Source organism: Macrobrachium nipponense, chromosome 10 (assembly GCF_015104395.2).
Source record: "Macrobrachium nipponense isolate FS-2020 chromosome 10, ASM1510439v2, whole genome shotgun sequence".
NCBI lineage: Eukaryota > Metazoa > Arthropoda > Malacostraca > Decapoda > Palaemonidae > Macrobrachium > Macrobrachium nipponense.
This window is the reverse complement of record NC_087204.1, coordinates 49,666,688-49,682,254: the sequence shown is the minus strand read 5'-3', so window position 1 is coordinate 49,682,254 and position 15,567 is coordinate 49,666,688. Positions and strand designations below refer to the sequence as shown.

Genomic DNA, 15,567 nt, shown 5'->3' with positions numbered 1-15,567 from the left:
ATGTAATTACTTGGTAAGTACAGTATATATAAAAAATTGTTTTATTATTATAAGATATTATTTTACTTATGGTATTGTAATTTATTGCAATGTATTTTCCTATTGAAAGTAAAAAATTAAAACAAGATGGTGGCTTCTGGTATACGTATATGGTATGATGTATAAGAGAACTACCCCTCTTGAAAAAAAAAATCATATCTTTTTGAGAAAAATTTTATACATATATCATTTATTTCTTTTAAAAAATTTTCCTTGACTTTTTTCTACAAGATAAATTCTGTGCTAAACCTAACTTGACTCATTTTTTCCATAGGATGTAGCAGGGCTAGCTGTCTGGTCTTCCAAATCTTGTAATTAACCTCAAGATGCCTCTTCCTGACTTTAACCATATAGACTTCGTGTGGGGAATAGATTGCAAAAAGCTGGTGTATGACAAATTCTTAAATACATGCCATACTTTTAAGAGGTAATGCATTTGTTATATTTGCTGTTTCTTTTAACTATTATTATCTTGAAATTTTCAGACTTTTATCCTTATTCTAGCAACTTTATTCTTCAGTGGGGTAAAAATTATAGCAGGTAAGTTAAACAAGTTTGACAAGTAAGTGGGAAGAGAATGAAATGGAATATATATAAAGTTTAGGCCAAAGACCAAGCACTAAGACCTATGAGGTCATTAAGGGAAATTGAAAATGAAAATGTATGAAAGGTGTAAAGGAAAACCTCACAGGTGTACTATGAAACTGGTGTTAGGAGGTGAAAAGTAAGTTGGAAGCAAGAGCATATGAATGGAGGCACAGTAAAAAGAATGAAAGGGATTGCAGCTGGGGGGCCGAAGGAACACTGCAAAAACCTTAAGTAATGACTACACTACAACCACATTAGGGGCACCACAGTAACCATGACAGCTATGTAAAGGTTCCCATGTCAGTATCGACGCTTTTTCCAACTCTGATGACCCCAGCATGGGGTGGACCAGACTGCTGTTCATGCTCCAGCTCCCCAGTATGCGGTAACCCCACCTTCTGCTGTAATTGTGGTCCTGGTTTTGCTCCTGCTGTGCCTCGTGGGCCAACTGTCCTGTTGTTCCTGTTGCCGCTCCTGGATGCTCCTTTCACCTGGGCTGCTCCTGCTGCCTAGCTTTCTATTGCACAAGCCACTCCTGCTACCCCTGCTTCTATTGCCCAGGCCACTCCTGCTGCCCCATCTGCCCTGTCTGCATCTGTGGTTTTCTGCTGCTCCCTCCTGGATGGGAGACCTTAACCGCCAAGGCTTTAGATGCTCCTCCTAGACCTGTGCCGCCGTCACCACCGCGGGTTGATGACTGCCCTTGGCCTACCTCTCCTCCTGCTGGTTCTTGTAGGAGGTCAGGTAGGAGTTTGATCCCCCTCACCTGGTCCCCACAACTTTCTGGGATTTTACCAGAAGGCATGAGTCAGACAGGAGTGACCTCCGACGAATGCTTCTCACGTAGTTGGACTGTGAGGGCCTGTGCCCGTGGTTTTTGGTTTCTCTGGCTGAACGTTGTACCGCTCAAATACTAGTTGAGGAGGGATCCCAAGGGTCTGCAAGGTTTTCCCTCCTTCAGGGAGAGTAGATCGGGAGGACCGCACCCTGGAAGGACTTGAGGGTCCTTTTCCTTAGGATGCGGACCTCCCCAAGATACAGAGGATCTTTGCAGATTGATGAATCAGTGCAATGATCTCAGAGAAGGGACCAATGGCCTCTTCTGTGGATCGTCCTTCATGCCTCAAATCCTTTTGGGGGGTCCGAAAAAGGAACTAAAAGCTTCAGTGGAGCTTGCTATGTTCCGTGCTTGCCAAAGTACTTGATCAAGTGAATAACCTGGTCTCCGGGAAGGAAAATTCACTTCGATTGAACTGCTCATAGAAGCCTCTTTCCCCCCCTCTGCCTTGATTGAAGCACTTCTACATGCATTTGGAGGGGTCTTTGCTGACTAAGCAGGTTCATCAAGGCCCAGGTCTCACTTTAGCAGCTTGCAGCAGAAAGGGTCTCCCTCTTACAGCAAGAGGCAGCGAACCTGGAGGCCACTGCTATGGCAGCACTCCAGTCAGTCCTCCTGGCTAGAGCTATGGTCTTTCACAGTATCCAAGGTTGCCACCTCCTCAGATGCGATCATCCCTGGAGAGGACTGTCTTCAGAGACTGCCAGTCTGGAGGTAAGGCTATCTCCTACCTGGCCCACCAGATGGCAAATGTTGTGCAGAATATGAGGGATGCTGTCCTGAATCAAATCTCCAGTTTTGTAGGTCCCCAAGTCGACATTGGCCCTTAGGAATGGATGTTGCTGGGTTCTGCCTCTCTCTTCCCCAGAGTTGGTAGATGCTGCAGTGGACAAGAGACATGCTGAGGACAACAACCACCTTGTCCACCAGATGTTTTCCAAGACCTCCTGGTGCTTCGCATGCAGCTGCGGCCGAACCCTTGGCTCATGCTAGCACTTCCTTGGGCCTTAAGAAGACCCAAGCTTCGAAGGTGCTCGCAGGAATACCCAGCATTCTTCCTCTGCCAAGAAAGGGCTCAGTCATGCCCATCAACCCTCTTTCCAGTTGGAAAAGATGGCAAAGGGTAAGAAGAAGGGGAGAACACGGGCTAGCGTTCTCCTCCAGCTGCTGCCATTGGTGAGGGGGGGGGGTGCCTGTTGACCCATTGGACAACATGGCAATGACATGGAGCAGAGACCTGGGTGTATGATGTCCTTCGAGTCTCGGCCACCTGCCACCACCAACCCAGACTGTCTCCTTACCTATGTTCCCGGCTTGCCAAAGGATCTCACCATCAGGAGGAGGTGCAAGCAATGCTGAAGAACAGAGCTGTAGGGTGAGGTGAGGGAATATCGACCTATTAGTAGAAAAAATTGCATAAAATTACATATTGTACCTGAGAGAGTGTACACTGTGCCCAAAACAAACTCGAGAATAAGTGTCATATGTTGTACTTTAAACATTTTTGCGACCTCTGTTGGTTTTCCCCTAATGTGGGGAAACACCGACTGGGGAGGTGGGGGGAACCCTGTAAAAACCAAATTTCCTATTTTTAGTATGATTATACTGATGATCATGGCTTCCAAGAAGGCAGTAGGCTAGATCACAGACTCAATGACATTAGACATGGAATAGGTAAAGTTGACCCCAACCAATAATTTCCTGTTTTTCAGCATAATGACACATATTGCATCATAATTAACTAAAAATCACCTTCAACTTTACACAAAAAACACTGCTCCACTTGGTTATGTATTTAAAAAATGTTAAAATTTCAAAATATTAAAAACTTCAAAATATTTCAAAATAATAAAAATTTCATGCATCTATGTAGGTAGTCGATGTTTCCCCGCTTGTTTATGGTCGGTAGTCCCCGCACCATTTTTTTTTTTTTTCTTCTAAATACTGTGGCAGCCACTTCGAAAGGACACACTTCATTTCACTTGATAACATGTCATTATGCTAAATATCACAATGAAACTTAACTCAAAACAATCACGCCTTATTCACCAACGTGAGACACTACATGAGAAGCGTGAAAAATTACAACAGACCTCCAAAAAATAATTTTATTGTAGTGTCTTACCAAACATTATAGAGCCGTGATTTTCCACGAGCGCAGGATACTAAATTCAAATTTAGCGCGTAGGCGTCGCCAACACTGGTGGTGATGACGTCATCTCCCTCCACTCGCGGGAGAACCAGGTACAACTGCCCAGGTGAATCCAATTCTTTTTCCTGCCGGCGTCCGTGAACATCGGTGGTCGGTTGCGGTTGGATGACTTTGCTTCGCTTTTTTCTTGTGGATTTGATCTTCGGAATTGGTGAAGTACTCTTTTTTGGCGTTGTTGTTATTTTGATTTTTATTTAGGCGTTGCCATGTCGATTCTAGTCCGTCGGGAGTTTAGGTTTTGCATCTCAGGATGTAAAACTAGATTATCCAAGTTAGAGTATGATTCTCACTACTGTGTTAAGTGTAGGGGACAGGTTTGTTCAGCAGATCGAACATGTAACGAGTGTAGTGATTGGACTGATTCTCAATGGAAGTTTTTTAGTTCATACTCGGAGAAATTAGCTAAAGACAGAATTAGAAAAGCAGTGCTTAGGGAAAGTAGACTTAGCTCTGCTTCGTCTTGCGATGCATCTGTTCCTTCTGTTTCTCCTCAATTGTTTATGTCTCCTTTAACTACACCTCCTATTCCTCCTACTAATCCCACTTCTCCGGCTTCCCGTGTAGTGTTTCTTCCGACACCATTGCCAGTCTGGAATCGAGGTTTAGATCAGAAATTTTTTGGTACTAGCGAATACGGTTTTGTTTTGCAACTTGGTAATTCAGTTAAGAAGTTTTTGGAGAAAGCGGCTTCAGGTAAGAGTGTAGTTGAGGGTGCGTCTGTCTGTCCTGACACGTCTCCTAGACAAAGGTCACTGTCCAGCTCCCCGCGCGGGGACCGGAAAAGACATACCGGAATCCCAAGGGTAGTCGATCGGGATTTGCCCACAGACAGGCGTCCTCTCTTGTTGAGCCTGTTGCGCCTCAACAGGGCTCGGTTAAGCGTTGGAAAGGTGTTGCGGTCAGACGCCTTTCGAATGATTCAAGCGATTCGTCTCCGATCGCGCGGCGCTCTTGGCGAGATTCACACCGTTTCGCGTCCCTTAAAGAGGCGTTCAGGCGCCGATTCTTCGCCTCCCTCCAGTCAAGCGGTATAAGGAGCCTGAGAGTAGGTTGCGCCTCGGCCCGTTAGCGGCTCGTTCGTCGCCTCAATCTGTGGCTTTTTCGGCTCCAAAAAAATCTACTAGTAGAGATTGTGGTTTTAGCGCTGTAGCTAGCAGTTCTAAGGGTGTTTCTTTAGGCGCTTTTTCGTCTGTTTACGCCTGATGCGCCTGTTTCGCCTCGAATTTCGGCGGCTCCGAGCGAGGCGCAAGTAGTTTTTCCGCCTCCTGCTGAACATTTAGGCTCTTCCAAGCCTACGTTAACTGTTTTTGATTCGTCTCTGGCGCCTTTGCGTAAGCAGTTAGAGATGTTAACCAACGATGAATGAGTCAAGGGTGGTTCGAAACTTCAGATCCGGTTTGTAGTTCCATCTACTTCTTCGGCGGTATTGGAGAATGAAGAAGAATAGAGGAGGAGGATTCACATCACCTCTCGTGTTATTCACGTCTCCTTAGATTTCTTCTGGTATCTTATCCAGATTATTTTGAGAAAGCGGCTCCGCGCTCCCCAACTTCGACTTTTTTTGATGAGGAGGAAAACTTCAGACCCTCTCCTCCCAAAACTTGTTCTATCTAAAGCGGTTAGACATTCGTTGAAAGAGACGGAGAAATGGATGTCTATGAAAGAGACTTAGGGAAGGCTCTTTTTGTTTTGCTTACCCTCCCTCTAAGTTGCTTCGTAAGAGGTATAGGTTTTATGTAACTGGGGAAGCTCCTTCTCTGGGAGTTTCTGCCTCCTCCCAGGGAGACTTCTCCAGTTTTAATCGACTCCTCTAGAAGATCTGCTTTCGCCGCAGCGAAAGTTTTCTTTACAGCGCCTGAGTTAGACCACGTTGTAAAGAATCAATTTAAACTTTTGGAAAAAAAAAAAAAAAAATTGGAAGTCTTTAGAAAAAGCTTCCTTGATTGGACTATTGGCGCTTTAGCGGCAAGATTCGAAGACTGTCCCCTTCTCTTTCTCAAGAGTTAGCGGAGGATTGGATTGGTGTTCTGTCCTGGTGCGGACAAATCCATTAGGGATGGATGTGATGAGTTAGCTTCGCTCATCGCCTTTGGTACCCTTAAGAAAAGGCAACTTTGGTCTCCTTTCTTCTAAAAAGGGTTACTTTTCCCAACAGAATCTGTCTCTTTGGTGCTCCTTTGTGCTTCTAAAGTTACTTCCCAACCGAAGTCTGGCTCTCTTGTTTTCTCCTTTGTAAAGATAACCTCTTTCCGACGATGTAGTGTTGTCAATTTCGTCTGCGCTAGATAAGAAATCTACTTCGGATTTACTGGCACAGTCTACTAAGAGACCTAAAGCTCCTGTGGAGACTGTTCCTTCGGTTTCTCCTCTGGCCCAAGCGCCTTTTCGAGGGAGAAAACCCAAGCGCTTCTTTCGGCCGAAGTCGAATTTGCGACCTCAGTCTAAGGCCTCGGCCAAGGTTAACAAACCTTCCAAATGAAAGCTCGGTTCTTCATGCACCAAGTGGGAGCCAGGCTGGCTCTGTTTTGGAGGAATGGGAAAACAGGCGGAGTCAGAAGCCTGGGTAGTGCAAGTACTCAAGTTCGGTTGGCTATCGTATTCCTCTCGTTTCACCTCCCTCGCTCTCACCTGTGCCAATTCCATTCCAGGCATACTCTCCGGCTCAGACAATTTCTGGCGCTAGCCGCAGAAGTGGAAGCGCTTGTTCTCAAAGAAGCGATAGAACAGATAGAAGGGGATTTTCCTCCAGGCTTTTACAATCGCCTTTTTGTAGTTCCCAAGTCATCAGGGGGCTGGAGGCCGGTTTTGGATGTGAGCGCCCTGAACTTGCATGTCCAGAAACAAAATTTCATATGGAGACCACTCGGTCGGTTCTGGAGTCCATCAGACAGGGGGATTGGATGGTCTCTCTGGACATGCAAGACGCTTATTTTCACATTCCGATACATCGCGAATCTCGGAAGTACCTGAGGTTCATGTTCGAAGGCAAGGTGTTTCAGTTTCGGGCGCTTTGCTTCGGACTAGCGACCGCTCCTCAAGTTTTCACCAGGGTTCTATCCCCGATAGGAGCTGGCTGCACATATTAAGGAGTAAGAATCTCCCTCTATCTGACGATTGGCTTCTCCGGTCGGAATCAGAGAGTCGGTGCATGAAGGACCTTGGAACAACTCTGGATCTTGCCAGAAAGTTAGGAATTCTGGTCAACAAACAGAAGTCCCAGTTGGTTCCATCTCAGAGCATCCTTTATTTGGGGATGATTCTGAATGCTCAAGTTTTTCGGGCTTTTCTGTCCCCGAAGAGGGTTCAAGGCTGTCTGGAGACAGTTCAGGAGTTCTTGGACAAAAAGGTAAGTTCTGCCAATCAGTGGATGAGGCTCCTGGCAAATTGACGTCAGTGGAGAATTTGTGACGTTTGGGAAAGACTGCACATGAGACCTCTGCAGTTTTTCCTGAGAGCCTCTTGGTGCAGGAAAGACACAACCAGACTCGATTACCTTTCCTGTCACAGATCAAATAAAGAGGACCTAAGGTGGTGCTCTCTCGAGCAAGGTTGGAAGAAGGTTAGATTTACGACCCATCCTCCCGAACCTACAGTTCTTTTCCGACGCATCGGACACAGGTTGGGGAGCCCTGCTGGGAAATCAACGGACTTCAGGAGCTTGGTCGGAGAAGGAGAAGTTCCACATAAATGTAAAGGAACTTTTAGCAATTTTCCTGGGGCTCAGACAGTTTCGGAGCTTAGTAGAAGGTCGAGGTAGTGGCGTGCATTCCGACAACTCCACGGCTCTCTCGTACGTGCGGAAACAGGGGGGGACTCAGTCTTTCTCTCTATACTAAGTAGCCAAGGATCTCCTCCTGTGGTCAAACGAAGCGAAGGTTCAGCTAGTCCCGAGATTTGTTCGCCGGGAAAGATGAACGTGCTGGCGGACGAGTTAAGTCGTCAACAGCAAGTGTTACCTCTGGAGTGGACTTTGGACAACAAGATTTGTCAGAAACTTTGGCGCCTTTGGGGACGACCGTCAATAGACCTGTTCGCGACATCAAGGAACAACCGCCTTCCTCTCTTTTGTTCTCCAGTCCCAGATCCTCTAGCTTGGTCGGTGGACGCAATGCTGTTGGATTGGTCGGGTCTGGAAGCTTATGCATTCCCTCCGTTCGGTCTAATAAGAGGGGTGCTGAACAGTTCATGTCGCACAGCATGTAACACTAACGTTAATCGCTCCCTTTTGGCCCAGGAAAGAGTGGTTCCCGGACCTTCTCCAGTTGTTAGTAGACTTCCCCAGACTTCTTCCTCCAGAGAAGTGGCTTCTCAAACAACCTCACTTCAAGAGGTTCCACCAAAACTTGTCCGCTCTAGCTCTGACAGGGTTCAGACTGTCCGGAATCTTGTCAGAGCGAAAGGGTTTTCAAGAAGAGCTGCAGAAGCTATCGCTCGTTGTAGGAGAGAGTCTTCTAACAAACTCTATCAAGGGAAGTGGAGAATCTTCAGAGAGTGGTGTAGAAGTGCTAAAGTCTCTACTTCTGCGACCTCTTTAACAGAAATAGCAGATTTTCTTCTATTTCTTAGGAACTCTAAGAAACTGGCTCCTTCGACCGATCAGAGATATAGAGCCATGCTCTCTTCGGTTTTTCGACATCGAGGTTTGGATATTTCCTCCAATTCAGATCTCGGACCTCATTAGGTCTTTCGAAACCACTAAGCTCCTGCAAGATACAGTGGCTTGGAACTTAGATGTGGTGCTTAAGTTCCTCATGGGGCCACCGTTTGAGCCTTTGAAGTCGGCTTCACTCAGGAACTTGACTAAGAAGGCACTTTTTCTTATTGCACTAGCTTCTGCTAAGCGTGTCAGCGAATTGCACGCTATAGACAAAAGAGTCGGTTTCTCTCAAGGCAATGCTGTATTTCGGTTTCTTTGAGACCTTTCTAGCCAAAAATGAGAATCCTTCTAATCCTTGCCGAGGAGTGTTGTGGTAAGGAACTTATCTGATTTGGTTGGACATGAGGAGGAAGAAAGGCTCTTATGTCCAGTCAGGGCTATTAAGCAGTATCTGTTTGCCACTAAGGGTATTAGAGGACAATCTTCTAAAGCTCTGGACCTCGGTTCAAAATCCCTCTTGTCCTCTTTCTAAGAATGCTATATCGTTCTTATTAGAGCTTATCAGGGAAGCTCACTCGCAGTCCGAGAACGACAATCTTTCCGTTCTGAGAGTTAAAGCTCACGAGGTTAGAGCAGTGGCAACTTCTTTAGCATTCAGAAAGAATTTATCTTTAGCTTCGATTCTTCAGAGCACGTTCTGGAGATCGAATTCGGTTTTGCGAGTCATTATCTCAAAGAGATAGAAACGGTTTTCGAGAATTGTAAAACGTTAGGTCCGGTGGCGGTTTCTGGCATGGTGTTGGGAGAAACGGCACAGGGGTCGTCACCTCTATGCTAACTTTTCACCTTGAATAGGTTGTCGAGTTCAAGGGAAGCTGGGGTACTGAGTACCTGGGATACTCACCAGTCTGTTAGGTCAGATTTTACAATGGTTTGGGTATATGTTTTTAAATCTGGTGTTGGTGACAAATGTTTTGTATGATTGAATTTCTGGTCTTAGCCCAGGCAAGGGCAATCTTTGTTGTTACTATCCTCCGTCAGTCAGCCTTGACTCGCTTGAACTACGGAAGGATTCCGCTCCTGTAAGAGGCTAACTTTGGTCAAATTCCAATTCCTCTACAATAGTAAGAAGAGCACCACGACCTGAGGCAGAAGTAACAGTCTGCTGTAGCTCTCTTACAGGTAAGGTACAACAGACACCTTGAGTGTTTACTGGTATTGTAATAAATGTAACCATTTAAAAATACTAGTGGTCCACTGAATCCCACCTTCCCATAAATGTGTAATCACTCTATAATTGTTCGGTAAGACACTACAATAAAAATGACATTTTCATTATTAAAATGAAGTTTTATTGTATACTTACCGACAATTATGATTATACCCACCCTCCTCCCCTTAGGTGGACGGACGGGCAGAAAGAATTGGATTCACCTGGGCAGTTGTACCTGGTTCTCCCGCGAGTGGAGGGAGATAACGTCATCACCACCAGTGTTGGCGACGCCTACGCGCTAAATTTGAATTTAGTATCCTGCCGCTCGTGGAAATCACGGCTCTATAATTGTTCTGGTAAGTATACAATAAAACTTCATTTTAATAATGAAAATTTCATAATTTTCTTACCTATAAACACAGACGATGTGATGGCGGAAACCTGTTGCTTTGCATGTTGTTCACAAAAATGGTTGCTGTGATGGTGGTAAGTTTTCGGTGCAAAATTTGAAACAGTTTTCTTACAGTGCATTCAGTCAGTGTTCCCCCTCAGTAAGTATTCACCCACCTCACCTTCTAGAAGTCATGTGAGATCATTGTTTCCCAGGCTTTTACAACCCCATCTTTCTGTAGTAAGAAAGCCCTCCAGGGAGTTGGAGACTGATCATAAACCTTTCTCCCTTGAACTGATTCATTTTCGCCAGACTCTGTTCACAATGAAAATATCACGCTCAATGCCTATCTCCATCAGGGAGAATAACTTCTTGCTTACAGTGGACTTAAAGAATGTGTATTTCCAAATACAGTAATACCTGAATCTTATGCGATCGAGTCATACTAATTCACACTAGTGCGAACTTTTCATTGGAACCTAACTAATTATCATACGCGAGTATTTCACAGGCACACAAAAGCAATATTTTTTAATCTGGAGAAACCCTGCAAAGGTGTCTGTTCAAATTTTTCATGTAATTTATAAGTTTTCAAGCTTTTATGTGTAAATTCAATAACATTAAATAATAAAAATAATAATTTCTCTCTCTCATTTACTGATATGAAAGAATTTTTATGGTGCATGTAGTATGTACTATGTTTATTAATATTTTCAAATATTAATAATAATAATAATAATAATATTAATAATAAATAAAACTGTAATTACAAAAATTCATGATTATTTTAAAGAAATAGGGAGTAAGAAAGAGAACTATGTTGTATGTACCTATGTAGGCACTCCTATATTTTTACCACCTTTTATTTCTTTTTTTATGGTTGATGTATTAAGCTAACTTTTAAATGAAATTACAGTGACTAATTTCATTTAAAAGTCAGCTTAATATTTAGGGAGCATGATTAGGGTCATATTTAGTGTTCAGACTCTAGAAGTAAGCATTTGTTAACATTTTTAGAGACCATGGCCAAACTTACGCGAAACTTCCCTTTGCGCGAAGGGGTCTCGAACCTAACCTGGCTTAAGTTCATGGTGTTTACTGTACCCATCCATCCATCCTGCTATCTCTGTTTGCTGCTCAGCAAGAAAAGCCTCTCGCTCACAAGAGATGGTGGATAACCTCCAGCCGTGAAGACACAGATAACACTGCCTGGTGGTACCATTCGATGTGTGGCTGGCACCTGGCACAGCAGGTTCTGTCATAGGGAATCTCTCTCAGTGCCTCGGAGAGATGAGCCAGAAGGTCAGGATACCAACGGCCTGAGGCCATTTATGTGCCACCAGAATCATCCAAAGATTTGGAGTGATCAGCGCCCTGCTGATCACTTCTCAAATCAAGCAGAATGGGGGAAAGGCTTAAACTTCAATGTTGTCCCATTGATGTTGAACCGCATCCTCTGCAGTGGCCATTGGTCTGGAACAATGGAGCAGAAGGTTTCCTAGCTTCCTTTTGACTAAGATGGCAAACAAGTGTATGACTGGACACCCCCATAGGCTGAACAACCTTTCAGTCTTGTCTTGGTGAAGGGACCACTTGGTCCTACCACCTGATCCTGGCAGCTATGTTTGTCTGCCACCACACTCATCTTGCCTGGAATGTATCTGGCTGACAGCTCTATCGAGTGTGTTACTGCCCACACTCATGCACCTGCACTGTCAACCAATGAAGCCCAAGAGAGGTAACTCCCCCTTGCTTGTGTTACTTATGCCCCTACTGTGGTGTTGTCACTCATCAACACCACAGTGTGTCCCATCAACATTCTTGAAACTCTTGGGAGAGCCAGGAAGGCTGCCCTGAGTTCCAGGATGTTGATGTGAAATTACTTGTCGTGAAAGTTCCACACCCCTGCAGTCAGCAACTCCTCCAGGTGTGCAACCCACCCCTCGTCAATGTATCTGAGAACAGAAGTTCAGAGTGGGAGTGGAGAGGTCCAAAGTCTCAAAGGAGACTTCCTCGGTGGTGGAGAAGCTGCCTTCCTCTTCTTAGGCCGTGAAGCCTTCGAAAGGAAGGTGAGGAGCGGCAGATGACGAGGACAAAGATGAAGATGATGACACCTTTTTTTCAATCTCTTCTTCTTCGCCTTCCTCTTCAACAGCTTCTGCAGTAGAGTTGTCAGGGCCCCCAGGGGCGGCAGATGACTCGGCAGGTCCAGGGCAAGTGCAGGAACAGAGGCAGGCACAACAGCGGAAACAGCAGCAAGGTCACCTCTGTCACAACCAGAGACTGGTAGCGGTGCCACACCAAAACCAGAAGGAGGTACTGCAGTCACAGGAGCAGCCAACTGCTAGGCTGGTAAATGGGGCCTAGTCCCCATCACTTCTGTAGGTGACACATTTGTCGGGTGGTGCGACCAGACCAGGTGAGGAAGCATGTAATAGCTGGCCAGCGTCACTGTGGTGATTGGTGGAGGTGATGACTGCATAAGTTTATAAGTAGACTCCCGTATTCACGTTGTCAGCATTTGTTGACTCACATATTCGCTGATTTCTTTATGGACCATCCGTATTCACGTTGTCAGCATTTGTGGACTCACTATTCGCTGATTTTTCTTTTGACCATATCTATCTACCCATTATTTGTGGGAAATTCACATATTCGCTGTATTTTTCTATGAGAAATGACCACAAATTCCTGTGTTTTTTTTTTTCATCATAAAATGCATTTTTGTGGTAAAATATTGAAAAAACCTGGTAATAAACATTTGTAGTGGGTGTTTCTTGAGTTCAACTAACAAAATAAGCAGTTTTAAGGTGTTTTTTATAGGGGTTTCACTATTCATGGGGGGTCCAGTATGCATCCCCGCCGCAATAGTGGGGAACAATGTACTGTGCTGCTGGCACATCTAGTAAAGCGTGGATCGATGGAGTGCCAGCCGGTCCCAAGGACGTCCACGCCTGTCCTAAACCTGACACCTGACACCTCACCTGCGGAAGCCAAAGTCAGGTTAATTTTGGGGGTCCCCCCTTGCTCCGAAGGTGTACATTCAAAGCGGGTAGAGGACTGTATAGGAGCACTCACCAGGTCTGCAACCACAGCCATCCTTCCTCTTCCTCTGCAACTCATCAGAAGGGGAAGAAGCAGAATCCTCCCCTGTCTCGAAGGGGTGACTGCAAGTACGGGACGGCTACCGAAAGAGAGATAGGAAGAGAAGTTAGCTACCGTAGGAGTGGTGGGAGGTGTTTTACCTCCATCCACCAATTTAGTCCTTCCTAATATACCTATTTCCTCCTCCTAGTAAAACTTCCCCCACACAAGTGACACAGACCACAGAGAACACTACTCCCCATACATATCAAAGTGGTATTCATGCCACGGCAAGAAGAACAAAGTGCATGAGGGTCAATCTTCACCGAGGCGCAGATTTCTCTTGCACCCCTTACCCACTACCCGGGGCAGCACTGGCTGGGGGGCAGGGACACAAGCTGTTGTAAATTCATGGGTTTGTATTTCACAATTAAATTACAAACACACTATCACAGCAATCAATATAAAGAAAAGGAAAAATCCCACCAGGATTGAAAAAAAATCAGCAATAACAGTTGGGCAGAGAGCGGTGAAGAACACATCTATCCACACGATGGCCAAAAGCAAATTGGAATGTTTACATCCGTCGGAGGTAAAAACTAACCAATGACCAGACCAGTAGTCAACTACCGAACCGCCTTGTTTAAAGATTTCAGTGGCCATGTCCAGGCTACGCCTAAAGTAATTCCTATTGTAAAGGACCGAGGGTTTTGTATATCACGTAGTGGGTTGGTCATGAAGAATTCTGGTGGAAAGGCAAGTGATTACAGAGACAGTCCTGAGCAGGTTAGCCAAGTGTTATTATATTTTATTTTGATTGCCAATCACACCTAGTGGCACGAAAATATAAGCTAACTTTGACAGTAGGTATTCAAATAATTAATTTTATCATGAAAATTCTCATTTTCACTTTGTAGGCCTATTACCAGGAAGAGTGAATTGACTTGCCACAAATGGATATATTACCATATATTTTCATTCTAACTCAAATGAGGGTGGGTTTTCATACAGAATATTAAATTCTAGGGTACATTAGACCCCTCTCTAGCATAGTTGCCCTTCACTTTTTTAAATACAGATATGATGAGGGATGCTTCAAGGAATCCAGTGATTGTCATCACTGTGGAACTTCTGCAGGATGTGTGCCAGGTGCATCAGTGATGAAGAATACGTTATTTTCAAGAATATCATGACTCCAACTGTTCAAGTCTTTTGATTCTGGATCTGCAAATCGTACGTATCGCAATGAATAATGCTCTACTCTGTAAGTATCATAATTCAGAACTTGTTTCAAGATCTTCCACATGTCATCAGAATTAGTTGTCCAGTGAAATAACTGCATTTAAATGTGACCATATGAATTTTGACATGGACATTTTTTATTGACAACCTTTACTATATATATTGTAAATAAATATTTTAAGTTTTTTTATTTTGTTTAACTACACATATCAAAACAACAAATACTATATACATTTCTCATTTTATGCAAAATAGTAGTCAGCCCTAGAACACAGTTCTTGAGATGGCAGTCCAATAGTAATGGTCTGAGATTTGGATGTCATAAATTATTCTAAATCTGGTGAGGGGTGCCAGATGGTGCATGCTAAGCATTGCTATGTTCAATAATTATGGCTCATTTCTATCAAACAATAAGACATTGGTTTCCTCATTTTTGTATCTCAACTGTGATTAATAAAGCAACACGTATGGAGCAGATAATTATTAATTTGCAATTTTGCATACTATCATCACCAAGGGTAGTTTAAACCTCAGTAAATAAGCAATTATGTACAGTAAGGAGTAGAAAATGAGTAATTGTGCTAATCATGACCTTATATATACCTTAATAGCCAACTTAATCCTGAACAGTAGTAAGCAAAACCTAAATGTCAGGTGACCTCAAAAACAAAAGCGTACCTGTTAAAAATATGTCACTAACTGGTCTGCTGTTGCCTAAACTTGCTATGTATTATCAATAGTAAAACATACCAAATACATCTCATTATTTCTTTAGACTTTTTAACTCATTTTCGGTCTTAGAAATTCCCAGAGTCAGATGTTTACTTAAATCAACCCTTATGCTTTTGACTTATAAACAATTGCATCTGTGGGCAGGGAAAACAATGGGCTCAAGGCAGTAAGAGTAAAAACGTATTACTATACCTTTACGTATTTGTTCAAAGACACATATCTCCAACAATTTTCAAATTAGACTGCTCAATTTTGTTTCATTTTGCAACTGCCTCTTATTATTCTATAAAACTTGCATCAAAACTCCCCCCCCAAAATAACTATATTATGTTCCCAAAATCAACTATTATTATGGGCCAGAACAGGAGCAGGGGATAAGGGGGCTAGCACCACTTACATCAGAACCATGTACATGTAAGGAAGGGTCACGAGCGCATAAGGAAGATGGGTGAAGCACTCTTAACACCGTCATCGTCATGAACACGTACGCATAAGGGAGTGGACCAGCCGTGGAAGGAAGAGGGTGAAGAATCCATCTCACATACCACATCTCCATGATTGTGAACATGCACATGTAAGGGAGACATATGGCCATGAAGCAAAGTCAATGATGCATTTACTCACATGTACA

At 44.0% G+C, this 15,567-nt stretch overlaps 1 long non-coding RNA gene across 1 annotated transcript; it reads left to right on the top strand.

Moving 5' to 3' along the window:
* The first annotated feature begins 340 nt into the window (after positions 1-340).
* Positions 341-14,390, top strand: LOC135224157 (uncharacterized). The gene is made up of 2 exons (XR_010316656.1): positions 341-466; positions 14,041-14,390. It is a non-coding gene; the product is annotated as an uncharacterized LOC135224157 (long non-coding RNA).
* Positions 14,391-15,567: the final 1,177 nt, after the last annotated feature.